The following is a 19,200-nucleotide window of genomic DNA, read 5'->3' on the forward strand; positions in this document are numbered from 1 at the left end:
ATTAAAGGAAATAAAGTTGATGGTTTGTTGCTATGTAGCATAGTAATTACTCCAATTTGTAGTCTTTGGGTGCCATATTTGTCCACTAGATTAAAAATGTGTTGAATTTCAACTGCCAGATTATTTTTTTAACTGCAATCCAATCTCAAGTATTCCAATCTTAAAATATCCGGAGCATAGTAAGATAAGGAAAGTTGGCCTGGTTATTGCCAGTTATTTAATAAGTATCAAATGTTTACAGTTATAGACAATATTTAGCATTTAATCATTGGCATCCAGTGTCCAGTAACTTATCTCTATAGGTAGAATACTTTATTACTACAGTGTGGTCAACCGCTAAGATTGGCATAGTTCATCAGCAATCAACCAATTACTGATTTGACTGCTGATGAACAATATCAATCACAGCAGCCAGGTGTGCAGTGCTAGTGTGAAGAACTGAAGCAGCTCTTGACCTATTACTTCCTCTTTGTTTAATTACTCCCTCCACGTAGGTGGCTTTTGATCAGGATGTGCTGCCCATTAATTTTTGCTGATGTGTTGCACGTAGAGCATAAAGCTTGGCAGAATATTAGGTTTTTCATACTTGCCCTCTCAGCTTGGTGGAGATCATTGCCCAAAAGGAAAAATGGTAGTGCATGGCTATCATACAAAAAGTGAACTTTCAAAGTGGTCATCTGATTTAAAAGTCACAGTGTGACCTTTATTGGGAAGAAAAATAGTTTGCAATTGAAATAAAGACATTGTGTCAATGCAATGTCCAGTGCATCTTCCATTGGCTATAAGAGCTGTGGTGATAATTGTAATCCTACACTGCATAAAAGTAAATAGATACTGGTTATAGATGCAAGAGAGACAGGAGGGAGGGAGGGAGGGAGGGAGAGAGAGAGAAAATTTTTTAGACAAAGGCTTGAGTCACTCTGCAAAAAAATAATAATCTCTCTGATAGTCTGTAATACCACCATATGGCTAGAGTCTATACTGTATTAAAGTCTTAGTTTGCTGGCCTTCTATCTAAATTCATTGTCTGCTTGTTTCCTCTTATTGCTATAACCCTATATATCTCAGCATAAAGAACACTTTCCATTTTCTGAGAATTTAATTATCCCAGTGTTTGAATTTCCCCCAGCCATTTAGATAAGTGAAGTTATACTCTGTTACACAATTATCAATTTCTTCTTAAACACAAATAGTCAAATTGCCTCACAGTGAAACCAGGACAAAATGGAAAGAAAAAGTTAAACCTGATTTTATGGGCCACAGCACAAGAGTGCCTTGAAAATTAAATGTTATTGACTAAGAGAGCCTGGCAGTGTTTGTGTCCTTTCAGGGTCATATTATCATGGCCATACAACTTCAGAACAACAATTTAAATTCTGCTAGTATTTTGCATATTTGTGCATCCAATTAAAGAAATGAAACAGATTTACATACACCATGCCACATCCCAAAGGTGCTGTTCAAAAGGCAACTGGACTTTCTTGGTTTTTTTTCGTTGAAAATGTTTCACTTCACATCTAAGAAGTTACTTCAGTTCTGTTCTCCTTGGATGAGAAGTGAAATGTTTTCAAGGAAGAAACCATGAAAATCCTTTTGATTTTTGAACAACACCTTTGGGACAAACATGACCTGGATGTTTGAGAATCTCCATAAACGTACCATGCCATGCTGTCTATACCTGGACTGAATTTTTGGCCACAAACTCTCACAGCCACAAAAAGTCGATGGTGATGGTGGGGGTGATGGTGATGATGATGATGCATGATGCATGATGATGAAGATGATGATATAATTGCAGGTTCCTGGTTGGAACTCGAACCTCTAAAGCACACCAGTCAGACTTATGATTCATTTTGTTTATTTTTTATATTGTGCTATTCCTTGATAATTAAAACAAATTATCATCATCATAGGGAAAAAGAACCTTTGCTACTATGTATTGATTCCAAAGAATTTTGACAGGCAATTTGTGTAACACTTTCTAAACAGAATCCTATATAAAATATATTTCCACTCCAGAGAAGGAGATATATGATTCATATATTATGTTATATTCAGCTAAAGTCAACAACACAGATTATTAAAAAATAAGCAAACAAATCAAAAAGATGACCAGGAGACTTATACTTGCGTCACTGTACTTTAGGATTATGCAGATATTTCTTTGTTTATGGAAAATTGTACCTATCTCCCCAGTCCTTTATGGATTATAATGATTAAGCATTTATTGAATCTACCTCAGAATGAATGGTGCTGGAAGATGCTCTCCTTTTATCCCCTGCCTACCTCTCCTTCTCTATTGGCTAATCTACTAGACACAAATATGTCTGCCTGCTGCCTAGTTATGTAAGATACATTGAATCATGGAGTTGAGTTGGGCATTTAAGCTATGGAACTCAACCTCTGCTAAGTGTAGGAATCTAAAGGAGAACATCTCAGATAGATAACATATTAGCCTCTGTTTGAACTCATCCAGTGAAGGGAATTCCACCATCTTCCTGGCTAATTGATTTCATTGTTAAACTTTCTGGTTTATTTTTTTTTTAACATTGAATTAGATTTTTTTCCTTTCAAACTTAAACTAATTATTACATGTCAATTTACTTTGGCATGGGAGGAAACAAGATTGGACCCCTGATATGACATCCTTTCCTGTATCAGTCATATTTTCTCCAGGCTAATTATATCCTGGTCTTTCAGTCTATTTACAGAGATCTTAGACTTTAATTTTCTGGTTACCATATTACCCTTATCTATTCCAATGCCGTTTTCTAAACCTGATCTAATTTCTGTGAATACTTATTAGAGTCAGGTGTCAGGAATTAGACTCAGGGTGTGATCAAAGTAGAATAGAATAGAATAGAATAGAATAGAATAGAATAGAATAGAATAGAATAGAATAGAATAGAATTCTTTATTGGCCAAGTGTGATTGGACACCCAAGGAATTTGTCTTGGTGCATACGCTCTCAATGTGCATAAAAGAAAAGATACATTCATCAAGAATCATAAGGTACAACACATAATGAAAGACATAGGAAAACAGTCAATATAAATCTTAGGGATATCAGCAACAAGATTACAGTCAAACAGTCATGAGTGGGAGGAGATGGGTGATATATATACTCAAAAAGCAGAAGAAAACCCATAATCCCTAACTTTTTTCTATGAAATCTCCATCCATACAATAGGGTAGCTGATGGATCAATCTTCTCATAAATATAACTATAAAGTTGGTTTTGGAACTTGAAGTCCTGGACTGTGTAGAGAATAGTATTCTATTTCAAGCGGATACAAAATCAGCTCTTCTTGAAACTGGAGTTGGGGAAAAAATTGGAGGAGTTGCATGAAAATTTCCATGCACTTTAGTTGAATGTACTTATTGAATAGAGACTTTCTAAAGTGAGGAGCTGGGTGGAAATATCATTTGCTGGTCCCCTGGTGCAGAAATATTTAGGATCAGATCAGCCTTGAAACTAAGAAGGGCCAGGGGGAACCACAAACTCCACCAGGAGCTATGAAATTTGAAGTGTGGCAAGAAAGAAAAGTAGCTGGAATTAGCAAACAGTTAGCAATGAAATGTCGCCTTACAAGATAAAGTTACTTAAGAAGTAGAAGCAAACAAAAGCCACACTGTAAACCCAACATATATTCTCCAGTACATATTGCACACAAAATATGTGTCCTTAATCATGTCCCTAGGATTTGTACCACAAACTTACTTTGACAGTGCCATTTTGCCTTGATTTTAAAGCTTGACTGCCCTCCCTCACCTTCAAACAGAAGCCCTTTCTAGAAATGTGCTTCTTCTAACTCTTGTCAGCTGCAAATGCAATTACTCTTCACTTCTCATCAGCTTCATTAATGACACAGAGAGAAAAGAGTGAAATTGAGCATGTGGATTGTACGGGAACATTGTTAACAGGAAACACACATTTGCTATGCCAGATCACATCTTCTTCATTGACTGGTGATGTCCATTCTTTCTGAAAGGATGGAGAATGAGAATATTATATCAGTGCTTCAATACTACTCTGGTAAGGGTTGACCAGGATAGAATTCTGCAGGGTTTTGAATTTCACGGAAATTGTAATCAGATAGTTGAGAAAGAAGCTGAATGGATTGAATGTATTATTTTTATTAGATTTTTATTCCACCATTTTAACATATATATATATATATATATATAAATAAAAAAAACCTAAAGGCAGCAAATATGTAATATTCCTGCCTCCTATTTTCCCCACACAATATAAAGCTCTTGAATTAAATTCAATACAGTTCTATTGTTTCCATCTGTACCAAATATTCATTGTGTGTTCCTGCATTCATAAACAGAGATCAGGTCTTTCTCTTTTACATTTTATATAAAGTTTGGAAAGCAGAGGTCATGTTGATAGAGAAAAGACTATTCTCAACACATTTTTAATTCATGGATAACCACAGAAAGTTTGTACTTTTTAATAGAATAAAAGACAAAATGCAGAATACAAAAAGAAATAATTTTACTTCTGTTACCATTTCTATTCTCCTTCCCCCTCAAAGTCTGATGTAGCACTGGAGATGCACAATACTATGTACTTATGGGACAACTGCATACCCCCCCACACACACACACACACACACACACACACACACACACACACACAAATGGACAAGAAAGAAACAAGAGAAATGAGATGGAAGCAATTTTCAAGATCTAGCAAGTTCTGAAAGACACAAGCCTGATAGCTCAGGATTCTCAGCTTGGAAAAAGTACAAATAAACCTGTCCCCATATCCACTTATAATGGATTTTAGGGAATTGATAGTTTCAGTAGCATTTACTAATAGATATGTCATTGCAGTCTTTCTTAGCCCGATATCCTTTAAATGTACTGGGATTTATGGGCATTTACAGAGTAAGAGAGAAGGTGGTAGAAATGTAAACCATAAATGATTATATCAGAATCAAGTATGTATGTAATGGCAGCATTTGCCAGATGATGTCTAGAATTAAAATGTTAGCCTCATCAATCATCAATCAAAGATTGCTATAGTGTTGTTGCTGAGCTTGAACTTAACACAAGTCCATCTCTTATTCAATACTGATTCCTTGAAAAAAAGAATACAACTAAGTCTCTGGTTGGAAGACTTTTTGTCCTTTTTAAGCTTTCAATTGTCTTTTTATCTATCTAAAGAAATCAGATGCTAACTGCCCAATAAAGATGGATGTGTGTGACAGAGAATCTGCATCCATCCTGAGCAACAGCTAGTTACTTAACACTTCAACATAGTGAAGAGGAAATTGTTCTCAGAACTTGAGGCCAACCAAACATCACATACCAGATTCAAGAAGACCAGGGAAAACAACTGGATCAGGAATGCTGTGTCACCCCTTCCATTATAGAGTATAACAACTGTTACAAGGCGTAAGATCATGGATAAATTAATTACAGTCAACCCTTGAGACTAATTACCATGGCTGTCCTCAAGACAATCCCTATTACCACCACTATTACCATCCTAACTCAAACTATTGAACAGCATGCTATAGCTGCTATAAATGCTTGGCTGTCAGGCCTGGAAACCATATTAAACTTTAGGTTTCCAGACGCTGCCACATTTTTATCCTGAGGGGAGGAGGGGGGGGTTGAGGGATAGGGTAGCATTCTTCAACGGGTCAAGGTCGGATGGTGTTCACGTCTGCAGGAAGAGTGGCAAGAAGTTACTCGAATGAACTGGAGGAACGTGGGACCGTGTGACTATCAGAGGGGTCAGGGGGGTGGGACTATTGGGGTTTGTATAACTGGGGAAACGAATCCGGAACTTCAGTTTTGGGAATTGCATTCATCGTGTGCCAGTCTCCTCATGCTAGTAAAGGACTCTGAGAGGAAAAGGGAAAAATGCTTCTGAGTCTTTATTTTACGCAGAAGAGGTATTTCTGGAACCTTGACATTGGCTACATAATTAAGAATTATATATACCTCCCATCAAGGAAAATGAAGTGAGGGCCTACAATCAAGGCAAGTCTGAGAGAAGTTAGTCAGCTGATGAAGCTAAAGAAGGGTGTGAAGATTAATAATAAAACTTTGCTACTAAAAAGAAACAAGCACCTGACCACCCAAAGCCCTAAAGACTGCTAAGCAAAGGTTCACAGAACTGGCTACCAGGTTAAGGAGATACACTACAGAAACACAGGCCAAGAAAATAAATGCCCTGTTCTCCAAAGAACTATCCAAGGTATACTCCCAACTGCAGGGCAACAACAGCATAACCACAAACAGCAGAATTTAAACAGTAGTGGAAGAACATGAGATATAGAAAAGGCATCAGTACAAAGGGATTGCAAAGTCTGAAAGCAGTAGCAGACCATAGCAATCTCCAAGAAAAGGAAATAGTCACTATCACAGTAGCAGTCAAGAAAGCTGGACAGCACCTTACTGGCTATAGAAACTAACAGTAGTACATGGATGCTTAGCTTAGATGAACCAATTGCTAGTGGCAACCTCCCACACAGACAAGCTAATACAAGAAACATCAGTGCTGATCATGAAATATACCCACAAGGGAAACAGCATTAGCAGTCTACTGGTCAATAACTTGCTTCCTCACAACATGGAAAGTCCAATCAGACATCATAGTTGTCAAGCTACAGGACCAAATTCACAGCAAAGCTCAAAAGGGTATCAGGAACAATACTCAAAAGACCAGCTGCTTACAGTATAGCTGCCCAAGACCAAACAGACCAATCTGAATGCAGACTGGATTGATATAGGAATGTCTATGACTCAAAGTCATACAAATGGTACTGTGAATACGTGATGCTATACCGGGGTAGTCAACCTTTTTATACCTACTGCCCACTTTTGTATCTCTGTTAGTAGTAAAATTTTCTAACCACCCACCGGTTCCAAAGTAATGCGCCTTGTATCATCGTCTGTGCATGTCTCTCGTGCATCGTGGATTGGGTTTGCGGGGGGGTGCGCCGGCTACCAGCTCTGCTTATCTGTTACAGCTTGGTGGGGTGGAGGGAGATGCACAAGGTATTCTGGGGCGAGGCTCTTTTGTTTGCAGTCGCACTATAGCACCATTTAGTTTCACTTATGTAACATGAACTAAACTTATGCGTGGGCGATACAAATAGTATATTTTCAGAAATTTAAATTGTCATGGAGAATTTTATGAAAACTTAATGAAAATGTTTTTAAATAATGCTATGAATTTTTTTTAAAAAGTCAGTTAAATTAAAAAAAAAGGAAAGTGCTTCAGTATCTGATAAAAACCCTATTGCCCACCATGAAAGCTGGAACGCCCACTAGTGGGCAGTAGGGACCAGGTTGACTACCACTGTGCTATACAAAGTCAACAGAATACTAAAGACCTTCCTCCAGAGCTCAATGGTACTATGGAAGTCAATGCTGAAAGTCAACTCAAGACAGCTGACTTAAGTTGCCATGAAGTATGGCATATACCAAAATGATGCACTATCTCCACTGCTGTTCTGCACAGGCTTGAATCCCCAAGAACTGGACATGAATAAAGTTCAAGAGTGATAGTACAATCAGCCACCTCCTTTATATGGATGAATAAATGAAACATCAGTTCACTGAACCACCTACCCAGATCCTTCTGTCAAGGATCTACAGAGAGGACTATCATTGGGATATCATTGGGGACTGGTGAGATATGACCAGATGATAGTAAAGATAAAGAAAGTAGTTATGACTATTGGAGTGCAACTACTAGCAGACTCTAGCATACACAGACACTAGCTAAAGGTTTTCCATCCTTCCTAATTTAATTTCTTTTCCATTTGCCCAAATGAGGGTTTTTAAAGCTTAAATTCATGAAACTGCAAAATGAGTTGTTGGCTTCCAAGGCCAGATTTGGGAACAGGAAGTTCACTTTAATTTCATTCCATAATGTTTTTTACATATTTGATGTTATTGTAAATTATTTATTACAGAACTGTAAAAAAAGCCTTTAAAAAAGGAGTGTCTGTGTATTTTACTTTGCTAGTCATTGCCAACTACAGGGTGTGGTGCTCATCTCAGTTTTGAGGCTATTGAACAAGTGCTGTCCAAAGACCATGGCCATATGGCCAGCATTACATCATGGAGACTGTTAATTTCCCACCAAAGTGGCACCTATTTATCTTCTCACATTTGCATACTTCCAAACTGTTAGGTTGACAGTAGCTGGGGCAAGGACGAGAGCTCACCTCATTGCGTGGCACTTGGGTCTTTCCAACTGACAAGCCCAGGAAACCTAAATATTGAGATAATTATTCATATTACATTTAATAGATTATTTTTATTGCCTTAAATGAATGGGGCTGAACTACTGTATATAAAGTATTTAAAGAATTGAGCCACACTTTGATGGAACAATTGATCATTTTCTAATGAGAGGTCCTGATCCAGAGAACAGCACTGAAGTGTCATGTGAGGGTTTGGCCAAATAATAGGTTACACTTAACCTTTATTTTTTGAAAGAGGTGGTTAATGTACATACCACATTGTAGTGACATAAAGCCATAAACTGTGGTTTATGGCATATATGTTCCTTGAGCAAACATTCCACCATCTGTACAGATGTGTAGAGGAAATAGAATTTGATAAGATATCAAGGTCACAAATCTTGAACAAAACATTATCTGAGGATGAACATTCATTTAAGCATGTTTTTTAGAAACCACTGTTTTTAAGCAACCTATATCACTGGTTCCATATGGTATGAATCAAATCAAAGATATTGTGACTTCGCATGATGTGTTAAACAAATGTTTGTATAGAATACAGGATTTTTCTAATTAGTATGATGTCTTTTATTAGAGAAAGAACAATTATTATATTATAGCTGAATCTTTCCTGGCTTTTTTTTTCTGTAGAAGCAAAGAAATATTCTGCAACAACAGAACATCTTTCCTTCTTCTCATATCCTAAATATATTATATTCAATATCAAGTAAAAAATCCATAAAAATAAATATTGCAGCACTAAATTCACAATTTACTTAATACTAGGTGCTACCTCTATCTTTATATCTATTTTTACTTAATTTTTGCATTTTTCTTTGAACTATGGTTGACGAATCTCAGATTTTAATTTGAAAAAGCTATTAGTTGGATTAGTTGGAAGTTGGATTTCCTCCCATTTTCACAGCTATCCATGAGACAGCTGAGATGAAATGACAGGAAGGTTTCTCAGAAATAAGAGATTCAGAATATTTATTTATTGAAATCACTGAGAATTATTAAATTGACTCAATGCAGCTAAATTATTTGCAGCAATCTTTGCTTTGGGAGCTTTCAGACAGAATTGTCTAGCATTCTTCAGAATACCACACATTTTCTTTCTTGAAAATGTACTTTGAAAACTAACTTGAAATGAACCAATTTCTCAAGGTCTAGGTTACCTAGAAGAGTAGAACTTGTTAGTTTGGCAATCCTGGGTTTTTCAGATTCAGACAGACAGAAGAATTAGAATATGGAAACCAATGCTTGCTTAAAACATTGCAATTCTTCTAAGTAATTATGGCATAGATTTGTTTAGATGAAAAGAGTAATTTTTATTACCTGCAAATGGCATATATATTTCATTGTTTCTTATCTCATCCCTGGACAAAATTGAAATCTGTGTTGAAATCTACCATCTCTTAATTTCTGAAAATTTCTATCGAAAGAGGCTATTGCTTTTCTACTGCCTTTTGACTATTGCTGTTTCTAGATTTACTTTATTATTGAGTTGTGACTTTTTCCTCCATCCTAGTATGTACATCTCTATCACTCTAGACCAGGGGTCCCCAACTTCCGGTCAGTCTGCGGTATGCCAGCAACTGGTCTGCGCAAAAAAAGCGAAGCCCCATCTGTGGGATACAGGCAGCATATGAAACCATGCCCCCTCTGTCTATGGTAAAACCTTCCTCCACGTAACTGGTCCTTAGTGCCCAAAAGGTTGGAGCCCTCTGCTCTAGACCCATAGAATGAATTCTCTTCCTATTTCATCCCCTCGTCTTAAATTATTCAGGGTCACAGGAATACCTAGATCACTAAACAAGATTACTTGCTATATTTGCACTTCAAAAATCTAGATAACCAGTGTAACAAAGATATACATCAGACAAACATTTATGAATTCACTCTTTTATAACAGACAGATATACTCTTTGCCCTTCTCTATCTATACTCCTTTGTTTTGACATGAAATACCTGGATTTTTTAAAAGTCCTTTGGAACCTTTTTCAGAAGTCTTTGCTAGGTCTATCTGACAAAGTTTTTTCAGGAGTCCTTTGTGTTTTCTGAGCTTGGTTGTTTTCTTGCAAATGTTTCATTACCCTAACTAGGTAACACCATCACTGCTAATAAGGAATGCTGTTTGCTGTCAGTTTATATTCTGGTGCCTTGCCTGTCTCTCCTTCAGTTTCTGGTGACTATGTTGCATGTATCTTGTACATGATTGCACCTTCAGTAGCTTAACTTGCAAGATTTCCCTTTCTCCCATTTCTCAGTCAGAATATTAAGCTATTGAATATGACCTACTTTCTGACTGAATTCATTAACATCTACTTTTTCTGAGATCTAGTATACAAATCTGAATCTTCTTTATTCCTCCTAAACTTGATATCATGAATTTAGGGAAAACATGATGAGTTTTTCCTAAGGATCTATTTACCTTCACTTCCTTAACTAATTCCTTCCTGTTTCTAGGAAAAAGGTCATGGATGGCAGACCTCCTTTGTTCTTTCTTGTACTCTGACAAATGAAGTTGTGAGCAAAAGAGGTTAGGCATTGGTTTGCTTCTTGACATAGTTAGATTTTTCAATAGATATTAATATAATAAATTTCTACCATGGTGACATTTTGTTTTTCCTTTTGTTTTCTTACGCAAATGCTCCTGACATAATTTCCATGCTCCACAAGACCCTGGTCACTTGTGTTTTCAGTGAGTTACTTCTGGAATCTATCTCTCTATTCCTCTATCTCTCTTACATTTTTCCTTTGGGAAATCTTATTATAGTTAGAAACAAGTGACCTATAACTGAGACAGAAATGTTTAGTTCTGCTTTCTCTATTCAGCTTTCATCAGAAAAAAATGTGACAATATCATTCTTGAAAGGTGCCTCTTCTTCTACTCTCATAAGACAAAGTTTAGTGCATGTAACTGTTTTTCTGGCTTTGACTGTGTTGTGTGAACTCATGGTTTACAGCTTAGTAATTACACCCAGCTAATTGAAACATGTTCAAAAGTTTAAAATTTGGTTTTACAGGATATTTAAATTTATGCAAAAATCCAGGATAAAACATGCAAAAGATTTATATGCATTAAATTATCTATTACATTATTATATATTACGTATTATATTATAGTACACATCTATATGTTAATAAAGGGTTTCGATGACAGGATACTGTTCTTTTGATACATCCTATGTTTACAGATGGTGGAAAGCTTATTCAAAGGCACTATATATGTAGCTTCAGTTCCTTCCTATTTCCAAAGAAGGCCTGGAGACAAGCCTTGGGCAGTAAAGTTTGCCACAGTAAAAATTGAAAGTTCTCAGGCAGTGTTCAAATTCTCTGTCCAAATTCAGCCAATGACTTGTCCCATAAAACTCTCCCTCTGGTTCTACCCTGACTCTACTTTCTTCCCATAAAATTTTGGTACACCACTAATAGTCTTCTTGCAGATTGAGGAATCAAACTTCTGTATCAGGGACAAGATCCAGGGGAACAGATTCAGGAACTATTAACTTTGATTTGGCCATGACCCTGATCTAGGTCCTGGATTCTTAGATATGAGCCTATTTAGAGCCTTAGTTGCCGCCTGCTTCCCCCTTTTTAATGAAGATACATTCAGGAAGACCTCTATAATTTCACAATGGGATTCTTCAGCAGTTGGAGCAGTTGGGTGACAATTCCACACTTGGAGAACAAATTCTAGCCAATAAACAAACTTTTAGCATCCCTTAGTCCATTCTTTGCACACTGCTCTAATTTACTGCAGTCTTTCCTTATACATTCTTCTTTTCTCCTCTTCCTTCCTTCAAAGCCATTGATTGACTGAATAACACAGGAGAGCAAACTAACAACTCTTCCTTAGAAGAAACTCTTCTTCCAAATGCTTATCCTTCAGAAGAAACCTCCCTGAAGGGGATCAGTCAGAATAGCCAAATTGGCTGAACCTTCCTTTAAGCATTTATACTTCCACTGGTTTTGATTCTCCAAGGATCTGATTAAATTGGCAAGGAAAAGAATGATTCAGAAGAGCTTATTATGGTGGGATGAAAAGATAGGGTAGAATAAAGTAAAAAAAGGTCACTGAGAATAGTAATTTTTAAAAGCTGAAAAAAATAATTGCCTTTCATTAAAGTGTAAATGTCTAGTTTAAAACAAATGGGCAGAACCTCCAGTGAAGTCAGTTCATGACATCTCATTAATTTTCATTCCAAAACATAAACAAACTTGGAATAAGCAGAAGAGTTTGGAGGAAGAAGATGATTAAATGAGGCCTGACTCCCAAGGAACCAATGTGCACAGAGAAGTGGTGATAAAAATAAGAAAACCAACATCTTTTATGGATTAGACTGATGTATGGCAGAGGTAGCCATTCTGATTATCTCTAGATATTTTAGTTTCTGTTCATCTGTATGTCAATTAACAAGACATGATGACTGGGCATGCAATTCAAGTAATTTGCAATATAAGGAGAGCAAATCATCCAAATACTTTGTATGCTTAAACATGGTTCATTGAATAAACTACAACAGGCTGAGTCCTGCATTCAATGGTTATTAAACAGAATTTCTAAGTTTAAGTAACATGTTAAATCAAAATCCAACATCCCTTGGAGTCCAGAAGAGATGTGAAGAAACTTTTAGTTCTACATTGCTACAATAGATTCACATTACTCAAAGTTTCCTTGTATTGTTTTCATTGTTTATCTGTGTTTATTTTGGTGTTTGGAAATGAGAGCATTAAGATTACACTAAAGGGAGATACGATGACAAAAAAATTAGGAACATTTGGTCTAATTACTGTAGGATCATTCATAGAAGGCAGAGCTCAGAAAGTTGATAAAGATAAAACTCTTGAAGAGAAGCCAGAGTGGAAAGAAGCAGGAAAGAAAAACCAATAGATGAATTAGATGCAGAAAGCCATTATAGGATTTGAGGCAGTATCACAGAGAAATTAAAAATACACCAACTTTTTCCAAGCTGATTCTCTTTTTTGAATGACACTACCATTCTCTGTTCCATGGCAAATGAAAAATTGGATAGGTGATTCTGGGTCACTTTTTCTCAACCAAACCCACCTCACAGAGTTGTTATTATGGGGGAAATTGGGAAGAGTATTGGTATGTCAACCACCTTAAGATATATGTATGTATATATATATATCAGCCTGGACACCTACCAGATGTATGATTCTCCCAGAGTTCCCCAGCCTGGGGGACAGATTATTTCAGAGAAAATCTATGTTGTTGCTAAGATTCAATGCTAACTTGATGCACCTAATTAATTAACCAATAAAATCTATGTGAAACCTGTGAACATTAGCTGGGAATATAAAATGAGGTATTATCAATATGCAGGAGCCAGTGGATGTGGTTAAAGAATCTGGCCTTATTGAGAGATCATGTGTTCTAGTCTTGGTGATCCAAGGCTTATTCACTCAGCCTTGGAAGATGAAGACAATGCCAACTACTTATTAAAATTTTGTCAAGGAAACAGCAAACCTTGTTTAGGCAGTCACCAGAAATCAGCACTGACTTGTAGGCAGAAAAAGCAATCATAAGGATGGACAAAACAGCCAAATGTACTTGTCTTTTCTTTTTCAATAATCAGTCCTGTAGCATTCCAATACTGTATATATGTTGCCTTAAATATTTCATTACTGTTGCCTTCATAAAAACTGATTCTCATGGAGAGGGAAGTTTTATATTGTAGCAGTTTCCAATTAATCTACAGCAAAGTTCAAAAATAAATAATTAAAATGTTTTAAGGGAGGAAACATATTAGGTAACTTTAAGATTTTATAGACAAGAATATGCAAGTAGCATTTATACTGAGCAGCAGCCTTGAATTGATTTAGTTATGTTCCTTTGAACTAGTTGCAAAATACCTCCTAGATAGAAGGATATGCTCTCAATTTGCTTGAAATACCACTTTTTGAAAGCCCATAGAAAGTTGTAGTGGAACAAGAGTGGGGGAGATAGGGATTTACTGGCAGATCTCTAGCAAAGTGATTTACATTGATTATCAACAATGATTACTAGCTTCCTCTTTTTAAAAAAAATAGCAAGAAAATAATTTTCTCCTTCTAAATTATACACTGAAACAAAAAAAATCCTGGAAAACGAGGCGGATGTTTCTGTGAAAGGATCATAAGCTCATTTTAGTTCTGGTACTGAAAACACATTCAATATCTAGAGGGAAGTACAGTATCAAAATAGGTAAAATTCTGTCTAAGAGTTATAATAAGAGGAACTTGACAGTAACAAGTATTTTGTTTCTTTTGATTCAAGTATAAAGCTTCTTGGAAATCAATAGTTCCATATCATTTAGAGTAAGACACAGGTCTATAAAGTACAACCCAGATGTCTGGTTTCTAGCGGTATAGAACAAAATGGATGTACAGAATGTTACCCAGTAACTGGATCATTACCAGAAGTGTCACCAGGGTACAGTAGATTGTTGATGTGTCTGTGCATATAACACTGAATTAATTTCAGGCAGATTACATAGTAGGCTGGAGTGGAGAAGGAAAGAACATCATGATCAAAATTGTTATCAAGCTATCAAAGCAGACTTCCAGTGGTGACGTCAGCATGAATGGAGTGAAGGAACGGGGCTCCATTCCCAAAGCTCGACTTTCCCAGCCAGGAAGCCTAAAAAAAGGGGGGGGGGAAGAGTATATTCAAGGATCTCAGGGGGAGAAAGGCAATTCCCCCAAAGGTTCTGGAGAAACCTCTTGATTCCAGCAGAGAAGAAACCAGCCATTTTGGCTGGCCCGAAGCGCTGACAGCCGTGGAGTAGGAAGCAAAGATTGTGAAAGCAACATAATGGCAATGGTAGGAAAGAAAAGCCCAAAAAGGAGGTACAATTATACTGTCAAATGGTGGAGCTGAAATATTGAGACTCTAAGACTTGAGGCAGAAATACTGCCAAATATACATGGCAACTAGGAGGACAGAGAGGAGCAAAGGAAATAAACTGACAACAGTGACAGTGAAAAGAGCGAAGTAGCAGTTGAAAAGAGAAAAGAAACTCCAACTGGATACATCTTGTGACTGTGTGCATTGGTGAATATAAATTTCATTTATCTATTTCTTTATTATTAATAAAACTGTAAAATTTACTGAAGATTTTAAGGATTGAAAGGACTGATATAGTTAACTGAGTAAATTGAGTGGTGACTTGGAACGCGGTGGATTTACTGGCTGTCTAGAAGGAATAGAAATGGAAAACAACAGGATTGGTGATTGAAGCTGTCACAATCAGACATTTTGGAGAAAGATAAAAACTTTATAATTGGAGATGACTGAAGAGCTGCTATAACTTTATAAATTGGAATCAAAAAAAAGCATTGGTGCTGAGCAAAGAAGGGGGGAAAAAAACCCATCATCTGGAGGCTAAAGGACTGATAAAGGATAAAAGAAGCAGGACATATAAAGAATGATGGAAGACTGAGTGGAGATTGTACAGACTTACTAAAATAATTTAAGAGACATAAATGTATGGAAGAATACTGGACTGGAGGATAATTGGACAAACAAGGAAAATCAAAGATAAAATATAAATAAACAAAAATACAAATAATATTATAATTAAGATAAGATTGTGGAATATTTAAACTAATAAGTCTATAAAGTTTTGCAAATTTAAACAATTATAGAGATATATCTGAATGTTCACATCTGAAAATTAATTTTGGGTATTTAGATTAGCTTTAAGTAATAAAAGATAAGGTATATAAATTTGTATCTATATCTATATCATCTATCTATCTATCTATCTCCAAACTAAGGAGTTTATATTCATAGTAATATCTATATCTATCTATTTCTATTTCTATATTTATATCTAAATAATAATATATTTATAGCTATACGTATATCTATACTCATTATTATGTTATTTTATATGTTAAATGTTAAGTAATAAGTGTATAAATTTTTCATATCATTATATATAGGTAAAGTTATACATAGACTTAAATAAATATATAGAGTATAGAGAATAAGGATTTTAGAACTCTAGTAATATATATATATATATATATAGGTCTTTGGTTGTTCGGGTTTTCTCCCGTGTAAAATTGGAAGTGTCTTGGCGACGTTTCGACGAAGTCTCATTCGTCATCTTCAGGCTTCAGCTTCGTGCTTCTGGGAGCAATGTGTGATCGCAGCTGTTTCTTCCTTTTATATATATGTATATATATATATATATACGTATATGTATATATATATGTTTTCTGAGGTTTTCGCGGGTGTTTGTATGTAGGTCTTTGGTTATTCGGGTTTTCTCCCGCGTAAAATTGGAAGTGTCTTGGCGACGTTTCGACGAAGTCTCATTCGTCATCTTCAGGCTTCAGCTTCGTGCTTCTGGGAGCAATGTGTGATTGCAGCTGTTTCTTCCTTTTTAACTGCTAGTGGGGGTTTGAACTGATTGGGTGGGAGCTTGGCTGTGCTCTGATTGGATGGGGGTTTTTTTGTGCTCTGATTGGCTGGGGGTGTGTCCTGTTTGGGTGGGGGCTTGGTTGTGCTCAGATTAGTCTGAGTTGCAGGGGGATTTGAGCTGGTGAGCTGCATTGCTGTTGTTTGGCTTCGTGTTTATGGTCGTGCTACATCTTCATAGTGGGTGTCAGTCTGCTGCATGTATGGATTGGACAGGTTTGAAATGGCTAATGTTGCAGCTGCAGTCTGGCTTCTGATCCTTGGTCGTGCTTCATGATCAGTGTGGGTTTGGGTCTGCTTTCTGGGTGGATGTGTGGTGGTGACATCCTGTGTGGACCTCGTTTTTCTATCGAGATAGAAAAATGCCCACACAGCATGAACAAACGAGATGATACCTCCTGCCTACCAGCCATTTGGAAACCCACCTTATTGAAAAACGAGTCCCTAACACGAGGAATGACACCAGACCCACACACACGAGGTCCATACAGGATGTCACCACCACACATCTACCCAGAAAGCAGACCCAAACCCACACTGATCATGAAGTACGGCCAATTGTATAAATTAAGTTTAAAAATAGATAACAGTGAAGATTAAAAAAAGAAACATCTTTATAGCTAATATTTCTAGAGCCAATACATTATATGATATTCTGGAAAAATCTATTTTGGACAGGAAAAATGACAATGACAAGCACAACGATAGCCCAAATGGTTAAGAAAATGGCCCCAAACCCTGCATCTACTACATCTTCACCAGCACATCAACGTTCAATAGAAAGCATGCTTGGAACAGAAAAAGCATGGTCAACATCAAATATCCAAATTATCCAAAGTACGTTACTGATGATACAAGAGGCAATGACTAAAACACAGGAAGCTATTCAAACAGCCATGAAGAGACAAAAAAGAATCATGAAGAACCTAAAAGTGATATGGGAGAAATGAAAAAATATTTAAAAAATGGATGACAAAATAGGAAATATCCAGCAAAATATCTTCAAAAATGAACAAAGAATTAAAATAGTGAAGACAAAAATGGAACAAACAGACAAAAAAAATATGGAAACAATGGAACAAAAATATAATAGCTAATAGAGACTTATAAGAATCAATAATGTTTTGGAGATGGAGAAAGTGTCCTTTTATCTCAAATTTCAAAACATTACATAAAATAAAGATTTAGGAGAGATCATGTTAGAAATTCTAGTGGAAACAGTACAAAGAGACAAACAAGACATATGGAGAGACATCGACAAAGTATACAGAGTACACACAAATTATGCATGCAGGCACAAACTTCCAAGAGAGGAACATATAAGATTTACAAAAGAAAAAGTGATAAAATATATTAAAAAATGAGGGAAAACTCGATACTATATAAAGGAAAGGAAATATTAACTCTTAAACAAATTCCGAGATGAGCGAGATATCAAAGAAGAAACTATCAATTCCTAACATCACAACAAAATAAATATAATGTAATGTTCCGATGGTTAGTACTAGAAGGTATTCTGATCTCCTGGCAGGAGAAAAAAAATCAAAATAGATATATTAGATAAGGCACAAGAATTTTTTGAACACCACTTTGCATTAGAAGAAGAACAAGAGAATAGAGAGGAAATTGAGAGCAAGAGCCAGGAGGAATACAAATGGAGGAGAATGTTGGGGAACAAGAAGAAAAGAGAAAACAGGAAAAGGAACAAATAGAAAGAGAAGGAGCAAGAGGAAAAAATACGAAGAAAAACAAGAAATACACAGAGGTTAAATAGATAAAAAATTATAATTATTTATTAAGATGCAAAATGGAGGAGGAGATAGTTAAAGAAAACATGATAATTTGGGTGAAAAATTTCAGCTATAAAATTGAATTGGATAAATGGGGGAAATTATGGAACAAAATTACAAACTGACAATGTCTGTAACCTATAAAGAAAATATGTACAAAATGTTCTATAGGTGGCATCTTCCACCGGCAAGGCTGGCTAAAATGTTCCACAACACCTCATCAATGTGCTGTAAATGTAAACAACATCAGGGAACATGTGGTGGAAGTGCCCCAAAACAAAACAATATTGGAGTAAAATGAGAATACAATTAGAAGAGATAACCAAACAGCATATAGAGATGAAGCCAATAATATTTTTATTAGGAATACTCCCAGGGACTTATGAAAAAAAATACAATATTTAATTATACATATTATAACAGCAGCAAGAATAATATATGCACAAAATTGGAAAAATAACAATATACCAACGGAAAATAATCTGATTAGAAAAGTTTTGGAGTGTGCAGAAATGGACAAACTAACAAAGGAAATACAAGAAAAAGAGGAAACAGAATATTATATAGTGTGGGAGAAATGGTATGAATGGTTAGAGGAGAGGGATAAAAGGCAAGAGAAGAGTAAATGAGAAAGATATAGGAGTGGAAATGCAGTAACAAACAAGAGGAAACAGAAAAGATGCAGATTGTAGGAACGAAATTGTGTACACTGTTATCTATATGTATATATTTAAATAAATCAATATTATTTAAT

The sequence above is a fragment of the Ahaetulla prasina genome, chromosome 6, assembly GCF_028640845.1.
Source record: "Ahaetulla prasina isolate Xishuangbanna chromosome 6, ASM2864084v1, whole genome shotgun sequence".
Lineage (NCBI taxonomy): Eukaryota > Metazoa > Chordata > Lepidosauria > Squamata > Colubridae > Ahaetulla > Ahaetulla prasina.